Here is a 16327-nt window from a genome sequence, read left to right as displayed (position 1 = left end):
TCAGCAAAATGCCAAGTTGCTAAAATGGAGCCTGGGGTTGCAAGCATATGATATGTCAGTGCAGCACCACAGTGGGAGTAGCAATACCAAGGCAGATGGGCTCTCAAGACAGGGAATGGGGAGAGGTACACCCAGATAGACCTGACACTCTCAAGCAACGTTTCTCAAGGGGCACTTGAAAAACTAGCTTGAGTTCCCCGGGGGGGGGGGGTGACAATTGGGGAGAGATGGGCGAAGGCTGCCAGCCTAGTCAAATAGAATTTTATACATAATTCTATCAACTGTATAAATAAATGTAAAATACAGGCATGTTTTCTTGAGTGTAAAAGAATACTGTGAAATGTGGAACTACAAAATATGTGACAACATTGCACTCTAATGGCCCAGTGAAGCATGTTGTGACCCTTTCATGTTTTACAAGTTGGCTTCAGTGAGTCTGGATAAAGGTTTCATGCCCATTGTTTAAGGAAAGTTAATGACCAGAATTTACATATGGAAGGTGCTTTATTGCTCTGGTATTTGCTAGAGTGTATATGTGAAATGCCTTGTATTGTTGTAGTTTACTGAGTAGGTGTTAGCTTGCTAAATAATGCAGTTTGCGGCCTGAGAAAACCTAAGTGTCAAAATGATGTAATTTAATAGGGCCTCAGCAGAGCTTTTGGTTAGTGTTTAAAAACTATTGTTCAGTGAGAGACTGGGAGCATTTTGACTTTGGACATCTAACTTAGCACTTTGCCTTATGCTCACATGTAAGTTTTAGCACAGTGATTTCTTGTAGGAATATTTAAAGCTAGTAAAGATTAATTAGATATTTTTCTTTGAAATCAGACCTGTACTACTGTATTATTTTAAGTTTCTGTGTGATCTCTGAACTCTTAGATATCTCTGTGGTGTAGTAGTTTTGTCTTGTATTTTAATTATTTATTATTAAATATTTTTAAAACCTTCTACCTGTGGCTGGTTTATGTGGAGATAAAGTATGCTTTAGAGTACATTATATATTTATAGAGTTTACTGTAATAAGCCCTTCCAATAAGCATTAAGACTGATTAGTCATTTTACCATTGGATTATAATATTGCACAGTAATAATTGGACACCCTTTTAAGAGCCCTTTTAGTAGCTGATAATTAACTGGGTGGTGGCAGGAATTACTACCATATGGTCTGGGTAATAGGGGCACAGCTGGAGATCCTGTGCCAGCCTTTTCCCAGGTAAGTCTGTGTGGCTGTATAACATCTTCTCAAAGTGTGTGTGTGTGTGTGTGTGTGTGTGTGTGTGTGTGTGTGTGTGTGTGTGTGTGTGTGTGTGTGTGTGCGTGTGTGTGTGTATGCATCAGCTACCTAGGCAGAGACACGAAGCACTTGTTGGACAGAGAGGGTACTGGAGGTTTTAGCTTGCCCAGTTAGGCTGAGACCTGGACCCTATAGCTGTGCCAGTGGGGAGTCTTACTGGGGACCTAGTGAGCAAAGGAGTAACCAGCCCCAGACTGACTGTGATCTCTGTGTGCACTTAAGGGAAATTGTACTTTACTGTGATTATTAGTTATACTTTCCACTTCTCGGAGATGACCTCCCTGGTGTTAGTGGTGGGGATTGAGGCTGGAAAAATGTTTATCATTGATTGATACTTTGCAACTAATATCAGATTCACTCTGATAACTGTATATTGTTTCATCTGTTCAGTCTTTATGAATCATTTGATTTCATTACGGATGTCAGGCTGATTGTAAATATTGTATATAGTTGTTGAAAGTGTTATACATAATATACCATGAATGTTTTAACAATATTATTTTAAAATAAATAACATGAGTAAAAAAAAAAAAAAAAAAAAAAAAAAAAAGTAGGATTGGAATTAACTAAGTGAATAGCAGTAGGTGGATCAATGAAGGCTGTAGCTGCTGAATCTGGTCTGGGAAAAGCTGCATAACATTTTTAAAGACTAAGAAACTTTATATATCCTATCTGCCTTTTCAGGGGCATCTAGCCGACTATCAGGAAAACTGCAGGGAGTAGCACACACATTGTCTAAAGCTGACAGAACAAGAAAAATGGATGGTGGTTCCAGTAAATGTTTCTGTAAGAACTCATAGTATTTTTTGAGGGACTGAGAAAACTCAAAGGTTCTTCTACTGAAACCACTGGCACATTCTAGCAATAGTCTCAGAGAAAAATAAACCCCCACAGGGCAAATCAGAAAATGAGTTCTTCTCTGAGTCTGAATCAGAAATCTGAGGAAAAACCCTTGAATCTGACCCTGCAGCTTCCTGTTCAGATTCAGAATCTTGAATTTATGAAAAGAGGAATTCCTCTTTCTTTTACCAGAAACTACTTTAAAAAGACAGATCATTAGCATGAATTAAACCCTGAACCAGACCCAGTAAACTATTCCCATCTAAAGAAATTTGTGGAGGACTAGATACATGCTTGGTTTTCTTTTTCTTTTTGACAGGAAAAAATTGGGGACAACCATGTTACTAATGACAGCAGCTGCTTCCTCAGGGTTGTGCACAGCATTCTGGCACAATATGGAAATCTTCCCCATTCCCTCTTCGAGGACCAACAAGAGTGGCTTTCCCCTAACCACTGAGGGGACTCTAACAGCCACAGAGAACATGGCTAACCCCCAGTCCATAGTGGCTGTAGGTGCTTCACCAGAGGGATCTGGGGTAATAGATGAGTGGTCTGAGAGACAACAAATAGCCACAGTAGAGTCACCCACCTGCTGCTAATCAAATCACAAGACTGTGGTGCAAAGGGTGTTTGCTTAAGTTTTTCTTTTTGTTCCTGGAAGAAGGGCCAAATATGGGACCAGTAGTTTGCCCCATGGTGTATCTGAAAATAGTGCCTCTTTCCAAAGACGAGAAGTAGCAAATGACAATAAAACTACCACTCCACAAAAGTTACCCCTTTTTAAAATGAAAAAAAAAACACAGAAAAAAACACTTAAAACACTATGCCAGCACCATAACACAATTTCTCCACAGAATGGAAATATTTTTTCAGTTACTTTACACCATTTTTAATATGATAGGAATAAACGAGCGCTCCATTTAAAAGTTCATTGCAGTAGAGGAAAGTAATAAAACATCAATAAATTTAAGAAAATGGAAGTTTTTTCCCCCAAAGGGAAATTATCTGCCCAGCAAAGAAAGGCTGGCTGTCAATCCTCAAAAGTCTTAGGGGAGTGTACTCTTTAGTACCAGTACACCTCTGAGGAGTTTTGCGCCCAAACTTGTGTTTTAGTGAACTCAACTAGAGTGCCTGTTTGGGGCATGTGGAAGGTGTCCTGTTGCTTTGGAAGCTGACTGCTCATTATATACTTGGCAGGATATAACTCATATAGCTAAGGCTACTGCAACAGTGATTAATATGATGAACATATAGTGGGTTTCTTTAAGGGGAAATATCACTTATAGTCCCTACGTAAAATATATATTGCTCTCTTAAAAGGGCAATAATTTCTTTGCAGAAGGGCTTCCCTTTGGGGATACATCTGCCAGAAATAAAACATCAGTTTTGATTGTTGCTACTGTAGAACTTCTGTATTGCTTTCTCTCAAGGTGGTAAAAAAGTACAGAATATTTCTTCACTCCAACTGCTGATGTCCCTCCTTTGGACTGCCCAATTATCATCAGAGGGAAAGTGAGGGAAGAGCCAGGGCTTTGTGAAACTGGCTGGTTGTTGTACCCTAAGTAGGACATAAAGCTACTGCAGCAGAGAGAATGCTGAACATCTATGAATACCTTTAGACCACACTTTATTAAAAATCTGATTGTGTCAGACAAGCTCAACACAATGACACTCAATGGAATTTTTTGCAAAGTATCTGCCACAAGATACAATTTTTGAGATTTCTTGGAATGACTCCAAGATACGGTGTAAAAGCTGAACTTTTGTAAAAATAACTTAAAAAACAGGTGCAGTCTATTGATGTTTCTCAGAATGAGTCCAGGCATGATATGATCTGTGAACTTTTTCAGAATGACCAAAAATATGAATGGCAATCTCTGATGTTTTGTGAAATAAGTCTGTCAGAAGAAGCAATCTATGAGGAGTTGAAGTAAGAAAAACTTGGTATGGATGCTAGATTATGAACTGGTTAGTGCAATGGCAATCTTTCTTTTTCACTCCACCATAACAATTGATGAAACTAGTATGCATTCTAGACTATTAGCCTAAAACATACTTCCTCTGAACTCCTTTACTATGGACAGGCAGACGAATTGTGCAGTATTCCAATGAGAGCAAGTAATAATGAACTGTTTACAGCAACATAAAAGTCAGTAGAAGGGAGTTTTATACTTTTCTACAAAATGAGATGCTTTGGCATCTAACCTAGTAAATGGTCTACTCTATCAAGTTTGGAGAGATTATTTCCTTCTCTCCAAGAATATGCAGATGTTTATTGTTTAAGGAATTATGATTGTTTTCCTTCTAGATAGCCTTAATCAGTTACTAATTTTACTACTCGTAAAGCTATAGCTATGGAGAAATGCTGCAATTAGCCTGCGATGTATAACAATCTATGTGTGCTTTTAGCATGAGTTTGACCAACAGATATTATAATGCAAAAGTGTACCATCAAAGAATAATGCTTACTTTCCTGCTACATCTGAAGTAATGCAATATCTAGCTTCAAATTTGTTAAATTATTAATTTACATATGTATTATTTTAATATTTAGTATGCTGTGTATCCTCTGTTGGATGTAACTGGCTGTGAGAAAATAAGGCACTAAAGAGCTGGTAAGCTGTTTTATTTTGCTAGGAGTAAAATGCAGTGATGGAACAATTGACATGACCACGAGGACTTCTTTCCAGCAGACATTTTGTATGGCAAATGAGTTGAAGGAGTATTTTAATTATTAATTAGATGTGCAGTAACTACTTCAGACTGGAGCCAGAGCATCTTTTTTTACATGAGGATTTGAATGGATTGGCTGACATACAGCATATCAAGAAACATGTTTGTTTGTTTGTGTCTTTTGGCTTTTCCCGGTTAGGGGTCGCCACAGTGGAACTCCGGTCCGCTAATGATTGGCAGTTGATTTTTATGTACTGGCTTGCCAGGCCTGATGCACAACCTTCAACAAAGGTATGCCCATTCACGCATGTCTCCACGCAGAAGACGCTCCAGCTGAGAATCGAACCGGACAGCGTCTTACTGTGAGGCGACAACGCTACCACAGTACCAACACCGTGGGTCATATCAAGAAACATGTAACAACATCTAAATCCCCTATAAGTTCAATATGATGCTCAAACATGCAGCTATCCCTCACTACCTGATGAACTACGACTATCCAGACTAAAAACATCTGCCCCACAATTACTCAGTCATCAACCAAGGCCTGGCTCTTCCAATACGGATAACAGACTGCAATGAAATAAGAGCCAGAGACATTCAAAGCCTTTCTCTAAACTGCTAGGTACACTTAAGTTAGCATTTATGAATTGTGTCTGATTCTTGTTAATTCATGGAGTACTGGAGCAGATTAACTCACTAACACTTATGTGGTGAGGAAAGTTGCACCTCTTGCAACCTATACACATCCCTGAATTCCAGACTATTTTCTGAAATATCAACTTGAAAAGCATAAGATAATCAAGGCATTACTGCAGGATATAGAAGATTAACATTCTCAGTGTCATTTATTAATAAATCTTTGCACTTTCTATTCCAACCTATTATAAGCTGTTAAGTTGCTTAGGTAAAATTCAGACACAAAAAAGGTATGGAAGCAATAAGGAACAATGGGTATTAACTGGTAGTTTACAACAAGGCACTATAGGCTTGAATGAGTTAAACAATGGCTCTGACTCTGCAAATATAAACCATTAATCTAAACAGGAAAAAAAATGTTAATACCCTGTAGCCTGTCATAAGCTATAACTAGAGCCAGACACTTGTGGAACTCCTGAAGTCTGGATGAATAGAGATATGATGACAAGCATCTTTTACATCTAATATTACCAGGAAACTTAAATACGGAAGAAGGGGCAACATGTTGTTAAGTAACAGCAGTTTGAACTTGGGCACTATTGCAAACATGTATAGGAGAGAAAGATCCAGAACTGATCTCCAAGCATCTTCTTTCTTTAGCACTATAAACATCATTGAATAAAAATAACTTTCCCAACCTGGGAAGTAGGAACTGGTTCTATCAATTACTGGGACAGCATGTGTTGAATGAGAGGGGAAAATAATGAAGTCTGTTATGGATAGGAATTACACCTGGAAAGTTGGGATTTCCTCCCAATAACATCTGTAACCTTGATGAAGTTGCCAAAAAAGAAAAGTGGAGATTCAGACTTTCTGAAAGGGAAAAGGGATTGTCAGGGTGGTGGGGCGACAAGGTCCATTAATGGGTTATATTTGTAATGCCAAATAGTTAAAATGCTGAATGGCATTATAACAATCAAAGACTGAAACACAAATTGCCCAAGAGAATGTGATACAGTGGGAACTGGTATTTTCCACTTTCCTCACTGTAGTGCCATCTGTGAGTTGGTATATATAATAAGCAGATAGTGTGGGGGTTGCAGGAGGGCCTGCTCCCTGTATAAAATGTGATCCATGTTTTTCAGCAATTTGTGGTTCATCCTTTTGTGTTCAATATAATGCATTTTCAAATGTATTTCCCCTTAAATCGTCATTTTGACTTATTAGACTGTCCTTGGTTTTGCTGGTTTCTTGGACCCCACTCCCCCCACTGGCATTTCTTCTTAAACATCTTTCTACCAGGATTTTGTTGAGACTTTTTATTTATTTATTTATTTGCCAGACTTGGCTGAAGGCTTAGAGAATCCCTTAGAAAACTTGGAGATGGAGGGCTGAAAAATCTTAGAGATTCCATGTGTCAACGTAGTCCTTTCATCCCCCTTTCTGATAAAGTCTACAGCAGAACAAACAAAAAAACAAATCTCTGTCCAAAGGAGAATTTAAAATTGCATTTTTCACATCATCTGAGAGTTTTTGAGAACACAGCCAGACAAATGTCTCCAAACTGCTACCAGTGGCCACAGCCCTAGAAGAAGAATCAAGTGAATCATGCAGACACTGTAAACAATGGGCAGTGATTTGTTCAATGGAAGAAACTAAATTAAAGCAGATTTTCCTTGCAAGAAGAAACTGCAGACAAATCATGCCTTATACATCAAGTCAAGTCAAAGTCAAAGTTAAAGAAAACTTTACTGTTATTAAGAACTACACAGCAGTGTAGCTGAACGAAATTACAATGCTTCATTTTCAATGCAGGAAACAGTTTCACATATAGATAGAGAAAGATTAATAAAATATCACAGTAGAAATTTAATAAGTAGCAATTTGTAAGTAAAGTAGGACAGCAGTGACCCACACCCATCCCAGAACATGAGACAAGGAACAATATGAAGGTAATATTGTCAAAGTAAAATTGAAACAATAGCAGCATATCTATTATTAGACTGAATTATTGCATAGATGTATATTGCACTTTACAGTCCTTCAGTGTGTAGGTGGGCTACCTTAGTATTGCACTTAGTTATTGCACATCCATAAAATAAGCCCCTTGATAGGTTAGTTATGTAACAGACGTCATGGTTCATTTTTCCAAAGATTTCAACAGTCTAATGGAGAGCGTCAATAAACTGTTTTTTAGTCTGGTGGTCTTACAATGCATGCTTCTGTAGCTCCTGTCAGAAGATAAGCAAGTGTACAGACCATTGGCAGGATGTGTTGGATCACTGGAAATCTTTTTGGACCTGTCTATGCACCGGCATTTGTGTAGATCTTTCAGATGAGTAAGGCAGGTGCCAGTGATTCTTTCTGCTGACCTTACAACTCTCTTGAGAGCTTCCGATCCTGATGATATAAAACAATAAAAAATAAAATAAATAAAAATATCAAACATACTTTCATTATTAGAATAAACTTTAACCAAATGTTTAGCAGCAGTAAGATTAACTAAAGACACAGCTGCTGGGTCAGGTTTGGGAAGAGTGTATAAAAACTTAAAAGACCGAGGAAGTTTATACTTTCTATCTGCCTTTTTAAGGGCAGCAGGCTGACTATCAGGAATACTGCAGTTAGTGACATACACATCCTCCAGAGCTGACAGAACTGGGGCAAATGGTGCAGTTTCTAGAAATTCCTTTTGTAACATCTTATAGTATTTTCTGAGGAACTGAGAAACCACTGGCACATTCTGGAAATCATCTCACAGAAAGAGAAATACCCATAAGAGAGTCAGAAATTGAACTCTCTTCTGAGTCTGAATCAGAAAACTCAGGAGAAAACTCTATATCTGACCCTTCATCTTCTTGTCCATATTCAGAATCTTAAATCTCTTCAGGAAAAGAAGTATCCCTTCTTCTTTTATCAGATTCCACCTTATAAGGATCAATAGCCTGAATAAAACCCTGAGCCACACCCAGTGATCTACTCCTGTCTAAGGAAATTTTAAGGAAAAGTACATACATGTCTAGCTTTCTGTTTCTTTTTGACTAGAAAATGGGGTCAGCAGTGTTATTAATGGCAGCAGCACCTTCCCTAGGGATGAGCACAACATTCTGACAAACCAAGGAAGCCTTCCCTGTTCCTTCTCCCAGGACTGACTAGAGTGTCTCTCCCTTGCCCACTGAGGGGACCCCAACAACCACAAAGGATGTGGATATCTCCTAATTCATAGTGGCTGTAGGTGCTGCACCAGAGCGATCCGGGATAAAAGATAAGTGGTCTGAGAAACAACTTATAGCCACTCTAGTAACCCACATGCAGCTGAGGCAAATTGTTAACCAGTTGTGGTAGCAAAGGCTGCATGCTTATCTTTTTCTTTTTTTCTTTGTGTGGGTGGAATAAGGACCAACCATGGGTTTGATAGATTTTTCCATGGTCAAGCCAGATATGATGCCTCTTTTCCAGAGAAAAAATGGAGAAAATGCTGGTATAATACAAAAGTCTTTAAAATTCATTTTTTTCACACACAAAGTAAAACATAATTTAAAATGCGTTGACAGCTCTACCAAGTAAAATAAACAGAATTTCTCCAGAGGAAAAAAAATGCTTTTCAGTTACTTCAAACAACTTTTAAACTGGTAGGAAAATTAAGTTTTCCCATTTAAAAGTACAATACTGTCTCATGACAGTCCATTAAAATACAAACTCATATTTTTAATATACCTTTCCTGAAGAGGAAAGAATTAATAATAAACAAAAAATTATTGAATGAAAGTTTGTTTTTCCCCATTGGGAAATTGTCTTCCCAGCAAAGGAACAGCACAAGCTGACTGTCAATCCTTAAAAGCCTCACAGGATCATACTTTTTGCTGGCAGTAAAGCTCTGGAGGGCTTATCATCAAACATGTCTTTTTAGTCAGCTCAGTTCAAGCTGTCAGACAGTTTGGTCATATGGGAGGTGCCCTGAAACTTTGGAAGCTGGGCCAGCTGTTATATCCTTGGCAGGATATAACCCACATCGCTAAGGCTAATGCAGGAGTGATCAATATGATGAATATCCTCAGAATCCAGATCTCCCTTAACATCAGGATCCTGAGGTGGCTGAATGGGAGTAGGACTGCCAGCATTACTCATAACCTGAGTTTGCACCCCATAATCAATGCCATCAGTACTGGATATAGTCACAGCTACCAGCTCAGGCGACAACAGTCAGAGATTGTTGCCCTGTAATAAGGTGGGTCTTTTGTCTCTTTTTGCATGCACTACTCTAGTGGGAGAATCCCCAGGGCAAGATATATCAAGAAAGGTAACATATTTTGTACTCCTTACTTCCCTTGCAACCTAAACCAGGTAATAGTACAGCCCAGGTGGACTTGCATGACCCTCATGAAACACACAGTACTGTCACTACAACAGAGGACCTGGGAGCAAAAGAAAGTGAGTGTTTTAATAGCCTGCCCAAGCCTATCGTGGAGTCACAAGCCAATGACTGAGACATATTCCTAGATTTACTTTTATGTGTTTTAGGTGTATAACTGGCCAGAGCAATTGAAGGTAAAGGCTGCATGGTCAGCCACTAAGAAATTAATGCATTCTACTATTCTGTTTTTAAATAGCAATCTGAAGTCTATTTCTGCAGGCAGTGCTATTCTGAACACTGCACTGAATAAAATGAGAGTAGATTCAGTAATATTGTTCAAAGTCCAAAATACCTGCATAAAAGACTCCCCCCTCAGTTTTGTAAAAAAAGGCTTGTTTCAGTATAAAAGAATAGATAGAGCCTAAAACAGTATTAGACAAGAAATAACGCATAAACATATGAAACATTCCTGTCAGAAATGTTTAACATACAAGATGGTGCCTAAATTGAGTAAAAGAAAATAATTTAAAAGCAGACAGGAAATAAAATCCAAAATGGTTTCTTATCTGAGGTCACACTGGAGAGATCCAGAGTAAGGAGCAGTGTTCCCAGAGATCCTTTTCTTACTATGCTGCTGGAAAACTGAAAGGGTCCTGTCTGTGAATTTGTAAAGCATTTCCAGTTCTGTCGAGTGATTGGTCCATCACACTCACAAACAGGCAGCGGGAGAGACTCTCAGCTTTAGTTGATTGCCAGAGGGGAATAGCAAGGAACTACTGCCCAAATGCCAGTAAAGCAGTGTGTTTGTTGTACATTTGAAGATATAGTACTATGTAGTAAAACATTGCATGAATAAAAAATGCATGCTAAACTAGAAGGGAAGGACTCATAAAATGTACCATAGAAATTCAATTACATAAAGGCAGTAAGTATATCATCAGCTAAATCAACATAAGACAAATGATGAGGGTGGGGGAACACTACTGCTTACATATATTTTTTGAAGTTCTTGGGAGCATTCTTAAGAGTAGCCACCAAAATGACTGACATATTTTTAGGATGCAATAATCATATCATCAGCTAAATAAACCTTAAAATGATATGAGGGTGGATAATTACCATGTGGGAACACTCTTGTAAATATTTTTAAACAAATGTGTTACTTGGAAATTAATCTAAATGTTTATGAAGCACTGTGCTACTGATATGCAAGTCTTCTCATTTGGACTTAATCACCTGTCAGAACTCATCTGAGGTGCTGTATAGTGTTAACGCCTCTTTATAAACTGCACTGTGTAATTGCACACAACAGAGTACCTTAAACTACTGCTTTGAATCAGACCACAACTTTCCAAGCTTATAAAGTTATAAGATGCCTATTCTATGAGTACAGCAAGTTACTTGAGGTATGCTTGATACAGATATTTACTGCACTTCCAGGGATTGTATGTTGTTTGAAGTGCGGTAATGTCTTTTGCTGCACATCCCTGGGTGTGTAGTAATATCTGTACCATGTACTCCTCCTCATGTCTTATTACATACACACACACACACAAATAGATAGATATGTACACATACAGATATATAGTATATATGTGTGTGTGTGTGTGTATATATATATATATATATATATATATATATATATATATATATATATATATATATACACACACACACGCACACATATAGCATCAATATATTAATGTAATTTAATAAGTAATTACATTAGCTAATTGTATGTATATATATATATATATATATATATATAAAATCAAAAGCAGTGTTTTAGTTATTTATGCATGAATTTAAAAACATGAAAGAAATATAATAATCCCAGCCATTTAATAAATGTAATTAGTTTTCTCATATGTCAGCCAATTTAATTATACCCACACCTTCACTGTAAAATTCTATGATCCTGTTTAATGTGCTATCGAGTAGAGACAGTTCTGTGTTAAAGTATTTGTAAAAGCAACTAGGGAAAATTAATTCATAACTCAGCATATAAACAAATCATTCTTTTCTGAGACAAGAGTATAATTATTATGACAGCTGGTTCCCTTGTGAAAAGCATCAAGGGCAGATATCATCTAGTCAGCTAAATCCAGTGAGAACTTGGAATAGTGTCTGTATCTCTGCAATTAAAGGGAGACAATTCATTTCTCAGGTTCAGTTTACACTTCATATAAAAACACTTTAGAACAGCAATGAACCTTCTCATGAAAATATCAGAATTATGTCTTAGATATTTCACTTTCAAAGATGGTTGTTTGCATGGCAGTATGATGAAACATTGAAGTTTAACTGAAATTAAACTGACATTTTGCAATGTAGACAAAGGAATACAAAAATGCTGATGAAAAGATAAGAATTTCAATAACTGTATCATTTCTATTTTTGTTGCATATGTTATACACATGGATTACTGTCAAATTACAAAGTTGTCATCATAACATAAGTGTATGTTTATGTATTTTGCATATAATTAACATGGTAAATATTCACATGATTTCACAACAAACAGAGCACTTCTAATTCAATGCTGCCAGACAAAGCACATTTACAGTAACAATTTCAGTGCTTTGATACATTTACTTCAAAGATAATATTTATTTTTAGAAGAGGATACATTGTTAAAACATGCACAGTGGTATTTCAGAAAATAATTGTGATTTCATCTGTGAAATAGGGCTAATTTTCCCTTAGATGACATGAATGTAAATATATGAAGTTTTTCTAATTTAATCAAGAGAAGGAGAATAAATCATTCCTGTTTTTGTTCATGGTAATGTCTGCATAACCACAGGCATTCCAAGCCATATAACTGGTACCTTCCCAGGTCATTTTTCCTATGATCTCATTTTGATTTGACATGTTGGTTTGATAGCACAAGGACTGAAAATGACAGTTTCATATGTCACTGCTGCCTCAAGCATCAGAAATGTAAATGGTAAACAATCAACCATTAGCACTAGTAGAATATATGCTGGCAGGCCAGCAGGAAATTAAACATAACCACTAATGTTTATATGAGACTTCTGTAACATCATGGATCTATGAAAAAATGTGAATCGTGCATATTATGACTATGCAAATTAACTTTAGCAAACCACTTGCATACTGGTGAAGCATTATTGCAAAATGATAGGTTGGAATACTTTATTTTTTTAGTTTTTTTTTCAGAGAGTGAGTGTGTGTGTGTGTGTGTGTGTGTGTGTGTATGTGTGTGTGTGTGTGTGTGTGTGCACGCGTGTGTGTGTGCATGTGTGTGTGTTTGGGTATATGTACTAATTAAGAAGATGAAGGAAACATCTAATATACATAGTGTTAAATTGATTCTTGGCAAAACAATTTTAAACCAGTTTGAAATTTACTTTTCCTTTTTCCTAACAGCTCTAACCATCAAGTCCTTCCACTGTCAAATGGAAGTCTCACCTTTTGAGCAAATTTATCTTTCAGTGCCTTCATTGCTGATAGCCAATACTAAGAAGTAAGAGTTATTTTAGGCAGTCCAGCTTTTTTCTACATAGCTCATGACCCTCAGTTAATATTGCCCTGTAAAAGCTGTTCAGTGTACTTTATGTCAGTGCTATCTGGATTTGTGCTGCTTTTGCACTTATATGCTCTAAGCTAGACCACTTACACTCATTTGAAAATGTGGTCCCTCCATGTGCAGCTGATGGTCAAACCTAAATACTTAGCAAGCTGTGCTGCAGAAATTCGTTAAATTCAATGCACCATTATGAGCAAGATGTCACTAACAGCAAACCACCACCCTTTCTGATACCCCTGCTGTCTCCTCAAGCTGCTGAGCCCTTTTACTGAATCCATATCACTAGTGCTGCACCCATGGTTTAGTACTTCTTTGTCACAGAGTTGGCCATTTCTGCTGTTTCTTTTAATGTTACACATACTTATTAAGAAAAGGGCATGGCATCATGCAGTGATCCAAAATACCAGACCGACTTCCATTACAATAGAACCTCAGCTCTGAACAATTGTTTAGCAAATGACCAGTTCCAAACCTCCAATCAAAAGAAAATGCAAGCAGTAAATCTATAATGTTATACCTGACCAACACACATTTTAGAACAGGTCAAATACAACATGGAGTATTTTTTTAAAAAAAGGACTCTTCCACATAGCACTGAAGAAACAGATCTGCCAGTGATGATTGCATCTCTTTCATACAGTGCTGATGGGATACTTACAGTTCCCCATGTGTTATTTATCAACATTTCTCAGTGTTGACAGTTTGTTTTTGTTCCTCCTTCTCCCATATTATTCAAATTTTATTTCATATTCTCGGTGGTACAGCGGTAGCGTTGTTGCCTTACAGCAAGAGGCTCTTCTGTTAAATTCTCGGCTGGAGTGCCTTCTGTGTGGAGTCTGCATGTCCTCCCCGTGGGTCGAGTGGCCTCCGAAAGACATGCGTGGTTGGGTGTGGGGCTGGCAACTTGGCACCATAAAAATCAGCTGCCAATCATTAGCGGACAGGAATTCCACTGTGGCAACCCCTAACCGGGAAAAGCTGGAAAGACAAACAACATTCTCTTGTCAGTTACCATACCACATATTTTGATTCCTTCAGATCCTTTCCATCATGTCTCATGCTGTCCTCTTAAACTAGTCTGTTATCTATTGATAATCTGTATGATCCATGAAAGAAAATTCAATACATACTTTTATTCCCTTAATTAATGAGTAGCATCAAAGTCCCTTTCTCTTTCATCCTTTAGGTAAGTCATGTTTTTTCAAGACCTTCTGAGATCAATGTATACTGATTTACTTTCCCATTTCTTTTTGTTTTCAATATTCAGTGCATTACTTGTACCACTGATCTTTGAATATATTTGTTTTCTGTCTGGCATTTTACATTTATGTAATGGTGTCATCTGTGCATTAACATGTATTTATTAAACTGCATTTACACTGCTCAGATATTTAAATTACCCATTTTGGAAGTCTTGTTCCCCTCCATCCATCAGATTTTCCACAACCCCTTTCCACAGTTTTAGACATGGGGTCAGGGTTACCCTTCAACTTGACAATCAACTGGTGCCAAGTTTCACACCACCAGGTGGCTAGGTCTGCTACTGAAACTGAGAAATTAAAATTTACTTTGATTTCCCTGCTACACATTCACAATTCTGCTGCTGTGTGTTTGTTATTGCTGCTTGGGCTATTGCCACACCCTTCCTGTGGAATGCAATGAAATGAGCTCCAATTCTGGATGCTTAGGCTCTGCATATTTAGCTCTGTGTGCTTAACATTAAGTAATTAGTCTGCTGCATTTAACTTCATAGTTTCATAGGTTCATAGGTTGGTACTAGGCTCTAGGGCCTATATAAGCATAGCCATAGCAATTCCCTGGATATTTCTTCCCACAATATTTACTTCCCTATCGTGCACCTAGCTTCATATACCTGACTCTGTGTAAGCAAACACTGTTTACCTTCAAATAGTATCTAAATGTATGTGTTTAGACCTTAGTATCTAGTTATGTGTAGTTGCGTACATAACTCTATCTGCCAAGTTCTGCTGGCGATGTTCTACAACAGTACCTCCTGGTCAGTTCGTACAGGAATGGGGGTGGTCATATTGATTGACATGCCTAGTGGTTGTGATGTACTATGCAAATGATGCATGATTGACATGCCATGCAGACTCACCAGTGACATCACGCATACATTGCTTGTTGATTCAACTTGTTGAATTGTAACCCAAATGACTTTTATAAAAAGACAAAGCAGAAAACATAACGAACTTCTGTTTTTTTACGTTAAACTTAAAACAGTATGCCTTTTACTATAAAAGTGACGTTTCAACTGTTTGCCTAGTGAGCCATAAAAATCAGTTAAATTCATGTGTTTTTGATGGCAAGAGCTCAGTCTACTGATGTTTTTACAGAGAATTAGTCCAGTACTATTATATGAAAACATGTCATAAATAACCGTTGATCATTTTGGCAATACAGGCTTTTAACTACAAACAAAAAGAACTAAAAGCACAGTATGGGAACTAATACATGCAGAAACACAGTCAACCAGTGGAAGAAAAATAGTCTGGAAGCTGATGCATACAGAAGCAATGTTGATATTTAAAACCTATTAATTCTGCTAGGAGTATTATGTAATTTATCACTTCCATTTCACCTTCCCTCTCTGTTTTTCTCCTGTACTGCTCTTATCAATTCAGCCAGCTATATAACAAACATATACAGGAGTATGTAAAAGCCGACAAAATACGATTAATTAAGAATAGACTCCTACAAGCAAAGTCAACATTTAAACAAAGCTAACATACTACCTCCAATCTGATAAATTAACAGAGAAGTAAATTGTTTAGAGCAATATTTTACAACAAGTACAGGAAGAACATCTGCTGTGTAAATTAAAGTGCCCCTTCTTCTGACCTTCTCCTTAAAGGTTTAGTACTACCACTCAGTCTACAAAGTACATTATAATGAACCTTGTCATCACACTAGTTTTGAATTATCTAGTTTAAAAAGCAAAGATTTCCCTTCT

The sequence above is a fragment of the Protopterus annectens genome, chromosome 7.part0 (assembly GCF_019279795.1).
Source record: "Protopterus annectens isolate FY-2018-M chromosome 7.part0, PAN1.0, whole genome shotgun sequence".
Taxonomy (NCBI): Eukaryota; Metazoa; Chordata; order Ceratodontiformes; family Protopteridae; genus Protopterus; species Protopterus annectens.
The sequence above is the reverse complement of the archived record's forward strand: the minus strand, read 5'-3'. Positions refer to the sequence as shown.